At 40.5% G+C, this 13,679-nt stretch overlaps 1 protein-coding gene across 4 annotated transcripts in view; it reads right to left on the reverse strand.

Moving 5' to 3' along the window:
• ntm (neurotrimin) overlaps positions 1 to 13,679 on the reverse strand; it is a 290,781-nt gene that overhangs the window by 250,134 nt on the left and 26,968 nt on the right. The window lies entirely within an intron of this gene.

Below are 13,679 nucleotides of genomic sequence, written 5' to 3' on the forward strand. Positions count from 1 at the left end.
GCCAATAGAGGGGGCTCTCATGCAAGTGCAGCTTTCCCTGGTCAAAGTTAAGTAAGTCAAAGAGCAAATGTTTACATAGTCATAAAATAAATTATTTTGTGTCTTTGAAAAATACATGTCGAATGTTCAAAAAACCTTGTTATTTACTTAATGAGTGTTGTTAGAGGAACTGAGTTAATTGATTGGCTATTTATTTACAAATGTAGCCACAGATGAAGACAAAATCAATCTTGTATGGAAAAAAGCATTAAAAATCACAATAATCGAAGAATCGAAGCTCCAATAATCGAAATCGAATCGAATCGTGAGGTACCCTTGTTTGTACACCCCTAACCTACATACAACGGGGCCCCAAAAATTGTACGGTATGGTTCGGTTTATTCGACAAAGGGCTTAATAACTCTACCTGTAGCTCAAAGACAGTACAAACCTAGCTGACATATTTTTTTTCTCCAAAATGAGATCTAGACAAGGCATTAATATAATGTAAGATCTTCCCCCCTCAGCCCTATGGTGTAGCAATCCCCATTTTTTTAATTCTCCCTAGATGGAATAAATTGAAATGCCAAGAGCATTTTCCCCTTGTTTCACTGAAAAAGAAAGTCTATGGTGTGACTTCCAAATCTTTTCACAAACCAAGTCAAGGGGTGGGCCTGATCAGTGTTGCTCCTGACTGCTAAAAACTGATTTACATTTTTCTGTAAGTCATGGTTAAAATATAGCTTTAGAAATGTCTTGCAAATTTGTGTGTATGAGTGTTAAGGAAATGCTCTTTGATCATATATGAAAGGCTTACAATTCCCCATTGTTTCCAGGCAGCATATCAAAGCTCGTCTTATTGTTATGCAAAGAAAACTTAAGGACAGCGACTTTAAAACACAGAAATAACTTGAGACAAACAAGGCAACTCTCTATAAACACAGAGAAATCTTATTTGTCTATGACAGAGGGAAGTGAAACTTACAAGAATCTAATTAGCTTGTTTGAATTTCAGGATGGACAGGCATAACTTTATGCTGCATTAAGTTATATAGTAAAGTTAAGCATTTTCTTTTTTCTTTGTTTTTACTTTCTTGGTGTATTGGTTTATCTTTGCTGGTGAGATATCTTGGGGATATTCTTCAAAATTAAACATTGAAATTAACCTTATTGATATCTTGAATACTTAAAAAAAAATGTCTGAGTGAAACATCATTCTTCAGAAAAGCAGCCATACTTCACAGTTCATTTTTTATCAACCACACTTCAGTTTAACCATTAATACTACAGTGTCAGAGAGAAAACATCTGCCCTCTTATCTCTCCTCCAGATTCTTTATCACGTATCCATCTGTTTGCTTGTGTGTTTGTTGAGAACTGCTATTGTATGACATTTTAACCTGTGGATCAGATGGTCCAGGATCTCATTTGGCATGATGTGAAGCACTTTAGTCCCCTTCTTAACACCGTTGTAGTGGGATAAAAACTCCTCCTGCCTCCCACTGCTGCCACCACTTTAAACCTAGATAAGTGTATCAGTGCTGCCAGGAGGATGAATCCCTAGTGTGCCAAGAACACAAGTTTGCCTTTCTCATCTATCAATTTGACAAGGCCAGCCACAGACCAGAGCCTCTCGGCAATATATCCCCCCCCCCCCCCCCCCCCGTTCACACTCAACCACCACCACTGCCCCCCCACCCCCCATCCAATTTTTCTCTTTTTTTGACAATACTGCACCACTGTAGTATAACAGTACACATAAGTTGGAGAACAGGGAAGATGGTATAAGAAGGGAAGATAGATCAAATCATGTTAAAACCCAGGGTAGTGAATGTGGCTCCCAACTTGTGATGCATGCTTTTGCTAATTCATGATACAAGATTCAAAAAGCTTTATTTATCCTATTTATTTACTGTGCAACAATTGCATTACAAAAGGTGGGAAAGTAATACAGGATTGGGTAAAAATAAAAAATAATAGTAGGCTAACATAAGATAAAATGGAGGTAAATAATAGGATAAAGGCTTACTTAATAAAAGTCCAACAATTGAGAAAATGTGTGAGAAAATGTAAGAAAAATTGCAGCTAAACTGAGGTATATACAATATACATCAATACGAGCAATGCAGTTAAGCAACATAAATTTACCGTAAGTAAAATTAAAGCTGCAAGCAGCGATGTACAGGCCCTCGCACCCTTGTGCAAGTTCAGGCGTGCTGCAGTGGAAGCGCTTCTATGACTTGCATGTAGATTCTTCAGGCCTGGACATTTAGCGGATGACACCAGCCACGACTCTCTATATCAAACCATGCAAAAGTTATGGCAGAAAGTAGGAACTATCACATACCGACCAATCAGAAGAAGGGGCGGGGCTAATGTGCACCAATTATGTTCAAGGACTCAAAACCGAGTCCGATGACACCCCCCACGACTCTTTATGTCAAACCATTCAAAAGTTATGGCAGAAAATAGGAACAATCACATATCAACCAATCAGAAGAAGGGGTGGGGCTAATTCATACCAATGAAGGTTAAGTACTCAATACCGAGTCCAATGACACCACCCACATGTCTTTATCACAACCCCTTCAAAAGTTATGGCAGAAAGTAGGAACTATCAGATATAGACCAATCAGATGAAGGGGCGGGGCTAATTTGCACCAATTATGTTCAAGTACTTGGTCAGAATAAACCAAAAATTTCAGAATAAACCAACTAACTAAAACTGACTTCCTTGCTAAGTACTGCTTTTCTCGCAGGATGGAGACGCACATTTTGATGTATAACACACCTGGGTGCACGTTACAGTTCGGGCCGTGCAAAATTTGGTGACTTTTGGGGCTCGTTTAGGGGGGCATACAAGGCCCTCCTTCCGTTGGAAAAAGAAAAAGAAAAAAAAAAGGGAAAAGGAAAATTCCTACAGATACAATAGGGCCTTCGCACTGTAAGTGCTCGGGCCCTAATAAGTACTAGGGCTGAACGATTAATTGCATTTGCGATAATATCGCGATGTGATAAAACAAGATTTTCTAACCGCAAAGGTTAAGTGCCGACGCGCGCCTTACGGCTTGTGTACCGCGTACCCTACGGCGTAGGCTCCGCGTTGGTGTAACGCGGAACCATAAATCAGCCTTAAACCACACCGGCAGCCCGTCAGCTTTTTCTCTGTGATTTTTGAGTTATTTGTGAAGAAGTTCTGAGTTTCCAGTGAGGAAGGTTTTTTTGTTCCCTGTGGGAGTTTTTCTGTGTTTTTCTATTAAACTACGCCTCGTTTTGGTTTAAGTTTTAAGTTTAACCCGGTTTGGTGTCGTGCGATTGGGTTCAGAGACAACGACCCATAACACTTGTGTGTACAGATGTGTTAAAGAGGTAAAGCCATAAATTTGTTTTCTTTATTGTTGTTATCTGTGCTTTAAATAAATCTGATATTGTTTATAATAAAACAAACTGATTTATTGCTTGTATAGTTGAAAAATACATGAAAACAGGACCTTGAAAAAATAATCGCATATTAAATCGCAATCGCAATATTGAGGAAAAAAATCGCAATTAGATTATTTTCAAAAATCGTTCAGCCCTAATAAGTACAAACTAAATAAGTGATAAGGAACGATTGGATTAAGCAGAACAGTGGTACATCGTCACCTTACCATACTGTAAAATCCCATACCGCTACATCTCTAATCCACAGTCACACCATTGATGGAGATGGGTGGGGGGACAGATTTCCTCCTGTGTAAATCCACCACCAGCTCCTTATGGAGTTGAGATGCAGATGGTTAGTTGTACACCACTCGAGGAAGGGGTGCACAATGCCCCTGTACTCCTTATCCTTCCCCTCACTGATACAGCCAATGATTGCAGAGTCGTCCGCAAACTTCTGCAGATGGCAGGACTCAGAACTGAACTGAAAGTCCGAGGGGTACAGGTTGAAAAGAAAGGGAGAATGAATAGTTCCCTGTGGAACTCCAGTGCTGCTGTCCACAATGTCAGACACACTGTCCTGCAGTCTGACATATTAGGCCAGAATTAGCAGAAGTTCAGGATAAATCTGTCGGACAGGAACGTCTAACATGGCCAACCATCTCCTTGGCGCCTTCAGCCAGCGTGTTTCCACTACACCGTAGCACCACACAAGAACCTATGATTGAAAAAATAGCGCCCACGACCACCAGGTGGCAGTAATGCTCATATTTTGTAGTTCGCAAAATGGCAGCAGAAGAATAAAAAGAATAAACATATAAGCAATCGATGGTACTTGGTTACATATACCACAGTCATAGCGTTTTAGATTAAACGAAACCCCCTGCAGGACCTCTGTGTTGGTGTAATATGACAGCGTGACCTGAACCGACTTGTCGTTCCATACATTGTTTTTTCCATGTACTCAAAGTCAAAGTCAAAGTAGCTTTATTGTCGATTCTTGAAATGTCAAGACATACAAGAAATCGAGAGGTCGTTTCCCACTTCCCACGGTGAAACATATAAACATATAAAGTGCGCAGGCGAAGGCACAACAGTTTCACATAAAATCAATACAACACAACACAACACTTACTAGTACTCTCTAACTGCATCAAATGTACTCGTAGCAAAATGTCTTAAATGATTTGTGGTCACATGATTTAAATTCATACGAGTGGGCTGAACATCATTTCCGGCTTTTAGAATAACCAATCAGTAGAGACCACCCACCATGTAGCCCTTCTAGGCCTCTCCTCTCCTACTACAGGGCTGTTTTTTCCCCCATAAAGCTTCCTGAAGGCCACATTTCAGGGCTGTTCCTGGTAATGGAGACACGTGCAAACGGCCCAGCCCCGAAAGCTTTACCCAGAATTCTTGCTAGTGGAAACGTTCCTAATGTGGTCGACTGTCATAATCCAGGAAACATCCATAATCCAGGAAACCAGGGGAGGGTCCACCTGCATCGCTGTCATCTTACTACCCAACAAAGCAGGCCATATTTTTTTTAATTTTTATTAATGCCAGGTTGGTAGAATTTGTTTTTTTGAGCGGTTGGGGTTGAGGGCCTTGCTCAGGGGCCCAGGGTGGTTGACCTGGGTTGCATTCTGGGGGCTTGAACCTGGTCCTCCAGACTCCAGTCCACTTCTGCAACCACTAGGCTACCACTCCCCCTATGGTGTTGAATGCACTACAGAAGTCCATGAACATGATTCTCACATTGCTACCAGGCCTGTGTCCACCTGTCAAGGTGGGCACAGGCATTGTGGAGCAAGAAGATGATGGTGTCCTCCACTCCCACTCTCGGCTTGTGATGCAAGTTGGTATAAGAGTAAATTGAGACCCAATCTGAGAGGAGCTATTGAACAGTACACTTCCAGGTTGTATGTGATTTTCTGGCTTTATTGTGGATGTAGTCCTATCACTATTAGTTTTGTATTTGTGCTAGCAGAGATCTCTGTTCACACGCGGACGAGTGGCACAGAGCTACAAATAAATAAGGAGATTTGCATAAAAAACTTGTTGGGAGTCCACATATATGTGGACTGAATTCCTTTTTTAAAGGGGACCTATTATGAAAAACATGTTTTTTCTTGCTTTAACATATATAAAGTGGTCTCCCCTCAGCCTGCCAACTCAGAGAAGGATGAAAGCAACCAAATTCTGCAGTGTCTGTACAGCCCGCCCGAATGAGCCGTCCAGTGTCATGTGACTTCTACGAGCCATTCAGATTCTGCTCCTGCCGTGACGTCACGACAGGAGCAGAGGTTTGGCCTCCGATGTGTGAAACCACGCCCACAACTATAAAACCGTGTAACAACGTGCATGCGAGCGTCCGACTATCGCATTGCACTGCGTGACATCGGACGCTCTCTGTCCATCTCCCTCCAGCCAGCTGCCACTTTATTGAGGTTTTTGTAGTGAAATGAGGAGGTATCATAGAGATAACTTCTCATTTCAACCACCTGGATCAGCCGTTCCCCATCCGTGACCGTTTCCTACAGCACTTTCAACCGGCTTTCAACGCGAGCGACAGAAAGAAAATAGAAGCCTGCATCCTACAAATGTTCAGCTCAAAACGGCGGGCTGCGTCGCTGCGGCCAATTAGGACAGTCCAATAGAAAATAAAGCAATGGAATTGATTTTGTCGCTGACGCTCGCTCGCATCGCATGCATGACATGGTGTAAAGGCTGATTTATGGTTCCGCGTTACACCAACGCAGAGCGTACCCCTACGGAGTAGGGTCTGCGTCGATTGCTATTGCAATTGCTATTGTTCCCAGTGTTTTCCAATTCCAATCCTTATGCCTCCCTGTCTTGCATGTTTTACCCTGGATTCACACTGAAAGTGTCATAGGCGTCCGGCTGCCATTCATTTTCTATGAAAGCACGTGTCGAGAGGCGCCGGAGCCGTCGGAGGTGCAGCGCATCCAGAATGTCAATTTGAAGTTGAAAAATCTCAACTTTATGCAAATGAGCAGCGGTGACGCCAAGGCAGCGTCCAATCACAGACCGGGATTCCCGAAGCATGAAGCCTCAATCTAGATTGTACTTTCATGTACACACAAACGTACAATCATTCCCATGCGTACATGAGCAGAGCTGTGCACTAACAAACTTATTTTATCAGGAATTAATATATTTCATCCAGCAAACTGACATTTTTGCTGATTTGACTGCCGTTTTTACCTGAACTAAATGTTTTTACCTGAACTAAATGTTTTTTCCTGAACTCTGCTCATGTGAAACACATAACTGATGGTTGAGGGGCTGGATGGTCCGAACGATTGTATTTCTTATTTCTTATTTCTTTAGTTCTTTTGTTTTGTTTTTTTGTTTTTGTTTTTGTTTACTTTTGTATTTGCTCGACGTCATTGTAAATGAGGGCTCGCCCTAGGGCTGGGCGATTTTGGAAAAAAATAAAATCCCAATTTTTTTCTCTGAAAACCCGATTTTCGATTTCGATTTCGATTTATTTCGTAAAACTACAAAATACAATGGAAAAAATTGTTTCAAATATTTTATCTTTATTTTTAAAGAAAAATAGCAATCAAATTTCCCTATTGGGAATGAAGTGCAACTGAAAGATACTTTAAATCCTCCTTGAGTTTAGTAAAGTGACAACATTTACAATTTTCTTGACCAAACAAAGATGACTAGACGAGCTCTGTCTGTAATGCAGCCAGCTGCAAAAAAGGAAAATCGATTTTCCGATTTCCTTTTTTTAACATCGATTGTGATTAATAAATCCGATTTAGATTTAAAATCGATTAATCGCACAGCCCTAGCTCGCCCTCAATGATTTTCGAGTTTAAATAAAGATATATTTGCTACATCGATCCAACGCAAAATAATTATTAATCACAAAACACAGTTTAAACAATATAACCAAATCCGCTCCGACCCGGTGTGTCAGTGTTCACCGCAGACAGACTGCAGCTTCACCGGCACCAACGGCTCCCCGACGGTTGCTGTTGATCCGGGACCAACCTTGTTAAGGAGCATCAAACTCACTCTTATCTATGCGGAAAAAACGCCGAAATATAAAGAAGGCTTCCCAAAGTGTGATCCATGGTGAAATAGGAAACTGAACATGTGCAGCTATATGTAGACTATATGCACTTTGTTCCCTCCAGTTCTGCAGCGCAGCTTGAAAGCCCTGCCCACTGCAGGCGTCGACAGTGCATGCAGCTTTGAGTGTGAATCCACAAAGCAGCACGATGCAGGCGTCAGGCGATTTTTGACGGTGTGAATCTCTACCATTAGATGCTAGTCTGCTTCAGCACACCATGATAAATGATTGTGTCATCAACAGAGTTGCGCAGACCTTGATGACGAGCTAATAAGGACCTTTAATTAGAATCAGGTATGTTGATACAAGGCGGGTTATATAATAAACTGTTAATTACACAGATAAATCAATAGTTCTATCAGTATAAATACAATAAAGGTTACCATTAATAGACACTGATAGAGCTGGACAGGTTAGACAAAACTAAAGGTGAATGTGCTGCAGTGGTAGGAGTCTAAAACAGTTCTTAATCTAGAAACAGAAGGAATAGTGATCACAAAAACAAAATCAAAATCCCTCAACATAAAGTCAACACAATAGCAAAGAGCAAAAATCTATGGACCATGACAAGACATTACATAATGTGATTCAAAATGCACTTTTGCTGTTTAAAATGCCTTCTGATTGCTGCATTGTAATTGGTTTCAGCAGGTTGCGTAAATATGTTTGTTGTGTGAAATTATAAAAGCAGTTCTAGTAAAGGAACTCAGTATTGTGTGCTTGGAAAATGTGTCTGAATTCTCACCTTTTCCTCCTCGACTACAGAAAAAAATACTTATCATTCACTGCTAGGAATTACACAGCTCTAACCCTAATCATTTGGGTTTATTTCCCCACTGGTGATCAGTGCTTCAGAATTCATTACTATCCTGTCATACATCTAAATGACAACAGAGCAATGAAATGTGCAGATTGTTTTTCTCACTTCTATTCATGTCCTAAAAAGCTGTAATACTAATCTTGCTGCTAAACGGATTGCAGATATGTATTCAGATGCAACGTTTACTTGGTCATCACAGTCATGCACATTTACGAGGTCTGACTGCATCCGTGAAACAAAGCATGACCAACTTCTTCACTTCAAGAGTGATTACCGTTTGTTTACAGTAAAGGCTTGCCACACTGTTTGCTTGGTGCTCTTTGGAAAATGTGTTCCTGAGAGGGTGTAAAGAAGTCTTAATTCTATAAATCTATACAGCAGTGGAGTAACCCTGGAGTTGTCCTTTAATGCATGATTGTGTATTGATCTGGTGTGCATTAAGAGGGGGCCGGTGTGTGTGTGTGTGTGTGTGTGTGTGTGTGTGTGTGTGTGTGTGTGTGTGTGTGTGTGTGTGTGTGTGTGTGTGTGTGTGTGTGTGTGTGTGTGTGTCAGTCAGTCAATGTAAGGACTGGCAATGTGTGCGTTTTGTGTCTTTTGTGTGTTTGGGTGTATATAATGCAGAAAACTGACAGACTGGAGGGATGCACGGCATCCAGCATTAGAAAAATAGATGTCACTACTTCATATAGGACTAAATGAACACTGCTTGAGTAGTTTGAAAGCCAAATCCATTGTCAAGGATGCCACCCACCCTAACCATAGACTGTTCTCCTCCCATCTGGCAGGCGTATAGGAGCCTGCGCTCCCGCAGGCTCAGGTACAGCTTTTTTCCAGATGCTGTAGCACCTATGACTTTGCACTGCCAACACCACACACACACACACACACACACACACACACACACACACACACACACACACACACACACACACACACACACACACACACACACACACACACACACACACACACACACACACACACACACACACACACACACACACACACACACACACACACAAAATATGCCATAGCCTGCCCATAAACCTCTGCAATATACTGTACAAATATATTACATGTATATCTATATTTTAGTTAGTATACTCAACATGTCTACTCTCTCTCTGTTGACATATCATCTGCAAAACCTGTATTTATCCAACTGTACCCTGTACACGATTAATCTCTATTGTCTACACAAGCATATTCTACCTGCCTTGGTATTTAATGCACTTCTGGATGTCAACTGTATTTCATTGGCTCTGTACCTGTACTCTGCTAAATGACAATAACTCTGAATCTAATCTAATCACCCTGCTGATCATGCTCAATGTTGTTGAAGTTAAGGGCTGTTTAAGTTTGTTGTTCCAAATATCCTAGATGTTTGTCCATGGCATATTTTTTACTTATATTTGTAGAAAACTGCATTATTTAGGTGAAGAGCTAACACCCAACACCCCTACCCCATTCTTTAGCAAACTAACAAACTGCTAGTTTGATCACGGTTAAGCAATGCATGTTATTCTATTGTTACTTTTGTAGAAATGCCACACAATGGATTCATGGGTGAGGAATGGCCTCTTGTTCCATGATAAACTGGCATAATATGATTTAGGGTTAGTAATATATCATACAAAGTAACCATATAATACCTTTTTCAACAAAGTTAAACATTTTCGTTTCTACTAGTGCATTCACTTTCTGAGCCCTGCTCAACTGAATTCTAAAGTACTAAGAGTATTTACATAATTATACTGAGAGGCTAAAGCAGATCAGATTTGAATGGCGTACTGACACTTCAGAGTTGAATGGCTTACTGACACTGAGCTGATTGCATAGATTTGGCAGCAACATCAACTACTATTTACATTATATGTGTGTGCCTTAAAATACACATATCTTGTTTTCACAGGTAATTTGTTCCACCATTGATTAACAATGTGAAAGAACAATGCCCTCAACTGCTCCGAGAGAGTCCGCAACATCCAGCTCAATGCTCAGCTCAGTGTTGATGGGAGACACACAGATTGAACAGGTTGTGTCATACAAATATCTAGGAGTCCAGGTGGACAATCAGCTCAAATGGAATGTCCACGTGGATTACCTGTGTGCAAAGTTGGCACAGCGCTTACACTTACACTTTCTTTGTAGGCTCAGGCTATTCGGTGTAAGCAAAGGAGTCATGTCCACATTCTATGATGCTGTCCTTGGCAGCATCATTAGATACGGCATGGCAGCCTGGTATGGGACGTTGTCAGTCCAGCTCAAATATAGAATAGCTAAAATGCAAAAAACAGCCATGAAGGTAATCAGTAGGAAACACTCTCCGTCACTACAGGCAACTTTCGAGAAAACGGTTGTCAGCCTGGCAAATAGAATACTGTCCGACCCTTCACATATTTTATATCCCGAGTATGAGCTGCTACCCTCGGCTAGGCGCTAGGCGCTACAGAGCGAGCCGCTGCAGGTATAATCGTTATAAAATGTCCTTCCTACCTACTTCAATTGCCCTTTTGAACAAAAAAATAGGGCCTTTTGTATGCTGTGTTGGGGGTTGTGCCTGTGTTCCCTCAGCTCCATGTTCCCCCACTGCCCAACCCCTACCTAATCCCCCTCCCTCCTCACTCTTACCCCCTCCCAACCCCTCACCCTTCCTACCGAGTGGGGGGGCATGGAGCGGGGGGTGCATAGGGACAGCCCCTAGTACTGTACTTTTTGTATCTGTGTGTTTTGCACTACTGTACTTTTGTACGATGATTTACTACTTGGATTTTGATTGTTGATCTTTTGATAGTACTCTTGTATGATGATTTATAACTGGGGTTTTTATTGTTGATCTTTTGATAGTACTTGAATTTTACAATGATGAACTGTGAACTGCCGAAATGCTGTTGTTGATTGTTTGTCTCATGTTTTAAAAAGACGCTGTATGCACTTTGGCACCTTTGCCCAAAACAAATTTCCCCTCGGGGACAATAAAGTATATCTCATCTCATCTCTCAAACTCCAACACAGTGAGATCCGTTAATGAGAGTGCTCGGCACAAAGGGTGAATTTAGCCAAAATGGAGAAATCACTGACTAATCATTACTTCTGTAATTTCCACATGCCCTGTGAGTTGGAGTACAGAGTACGTGTGATCATCTATTCTGGCCTGAGAAAGGAAAATAATGTCAGTTAGAAATTGTTATTTGGGAAAAACAGCATGGGATTCTTGAGAAAGTCCCAGCTAGATAAATAATATTGTATTAAACTAGTAGGAGTGTTGCCTTGACAACCACCAGCATCTGTGCTCCTGCTGACTTCAGGGAGCACTGCCAGGCAGGTTTCTGAGGCCAGTCATCTCATTCCTCAAAATGTAGTACAACTCCTACAAAGTAATTCTTCAAATAGTTAATTTCAACATTTTCATAGAGATTTTGAACTGTTACAGCAACTGACTGTGCTGTTGAAAACTTGTGCAAAATAGTTCGGAAGTAAGGTGTCTGGTTCTTTTACAATAAAACAATGATAAATTCTTGCCACCGCTTCCAGCTAAGTCCAACAAGTAAAATGGCTGTGAACTGAAAGAAGTGTGAAAATGTTGTAAACTTAAGATACTAAAGGAGCTGTAATATGTAATTGTCAGGGTTTGTAATAGTAGGACCCAGATGCAGGAGACAGAGACTGCAGGAGTTCCAAGACAAGTGGTTCATTTTAAAACAAAAGCACTGCAGAGCAAGATTTTAAACGTGAGCCTAAACTTGAGCAAAAAATAAATAATTAAAAAAAAAAAAAGAATTACATGACATGACACAAAGTGGCGATAACAGTACGGATCAGCAGGGAGCATGGGAAAGATAAGACAAGATATACACAGAGGGCTTGAGGAGACACAGGTGCAAATGATCAGGGCAGATGGGAACAAGGGAAGTCAAGACAAAACTTAAACACAAGGACGCAGGATTTCAAAATAAAACAGGAACCTAACTAAAAAAAACATGGCAAAACCTAAAACAGTGACAATCATAGTAAAATGAAGACATTAGAAATAAAACTAGACTCCTAATTCAATATTATAAAGTCATGATAGCCATGTCTTCAAAAACCACTCATACAAACCGAAATGACTGAAGCCAAAAACAGGGGCAGCTCGTGGGCGTCTGAGTAAGACGTGTACTGTCGCAAATGGTATATTGGAGACATTCAGACAATGTCAAAGTTGGCCTACTGCAGCTGAATACAAACAGATGTAATCAATACAAACTTGATTAGAACAAGTAATGTTTCAGGAGGAGAGAGAATGGACATAAAAGCAAGGATCTAAGATTGAAAAAGAGGTCAGGAGGACAAGAAAAGAAAAACAAGACAGCAAAGGACATTCCCTTTGTTACGATGGCAGTTTTCCTCAGTGTTCCTGTATCATTGCAGCAGCCGTGATGTTTTCTCTCTTGATCCAATTTCCCACAACACCCTCCACCAGAATAATGAATACAAACTGCATCTAAAATATCATTTCTAAATAAACAAATAAACCAACTAATTAATGTTGTACACCTCCAGGGTCCTTTTCTTGCAAAAAAGGGACAGATGTGAAAACATGAGTTAGTGTCAAGCACGGCCTGAACAACAGACAGCAAAAGGCAACAGTGTGCAAAAGGTGATTTTTTTAACCCTTGACTGTCCTTTGAAATTCTGATAGATTAACATGACCCATAAAATAAGTCATATGACTTCACATATATCTTAACTTCTATAAACAGCTGAAGATACAAGCTGGGTTGGGTGCTGTTTTTGCAATAATAAAGGCTTATTTGTCCTTATATTAGATATTTGACTGCTGATCATGTAATCTAAAGTAATCATATAGTATTAGTTTATTACTGAGATTTTTAAGTGATTACCAGAAGTCAGGCTATGTGGCATTTTGTGGGCACCGTCACTCTGTGTGCTTTATTCTGTTTGGCTGTTACTTGCTTTGCTTATTTGTTGTGCTTAATTATTGTAATTGTTCACTGTGAGGGCCAGTTTCTTTTGTTAGTATTTGGATGTTGAAATTTACATTAAGATCAGACACTAAAACAAGAATAGTACAAAATTTCCCAAAGTTTGCAATTAGCATTGCCTGTGATATAAGAATAAGCTGCACAGAAAAGAAAAAAAAAAGCTTAAGCATGTGAAATATTTAAATCAATCCAAAACATAAAACATTACTTTGAAAACACCCAATTTTATGAAGTTCACAGATGAGAACTAAAATGTTATAATTAAAAGTAGCAAACCACATAAAACAGTCATAAGCCAGATGTCCCTTAATTCTTTCACTGATATAAACAGTATATAAAAGTATAGACACTAAAAGAGTAAT

This window comes from Cololabis saira, chromosome 14 (assembly GCF_033807715.1).
Source record: "Cololabis saira isolate AMF1-May2022 chromosome 14, fColSai1.1, whole genome shotgun sequence".
NCBI classification, from domain to species: Eukaryota; Metazoa; Chordata; class Actinopteri; order Beloniformes; family Belonidae; genus Cololabis; species Cololabis saira.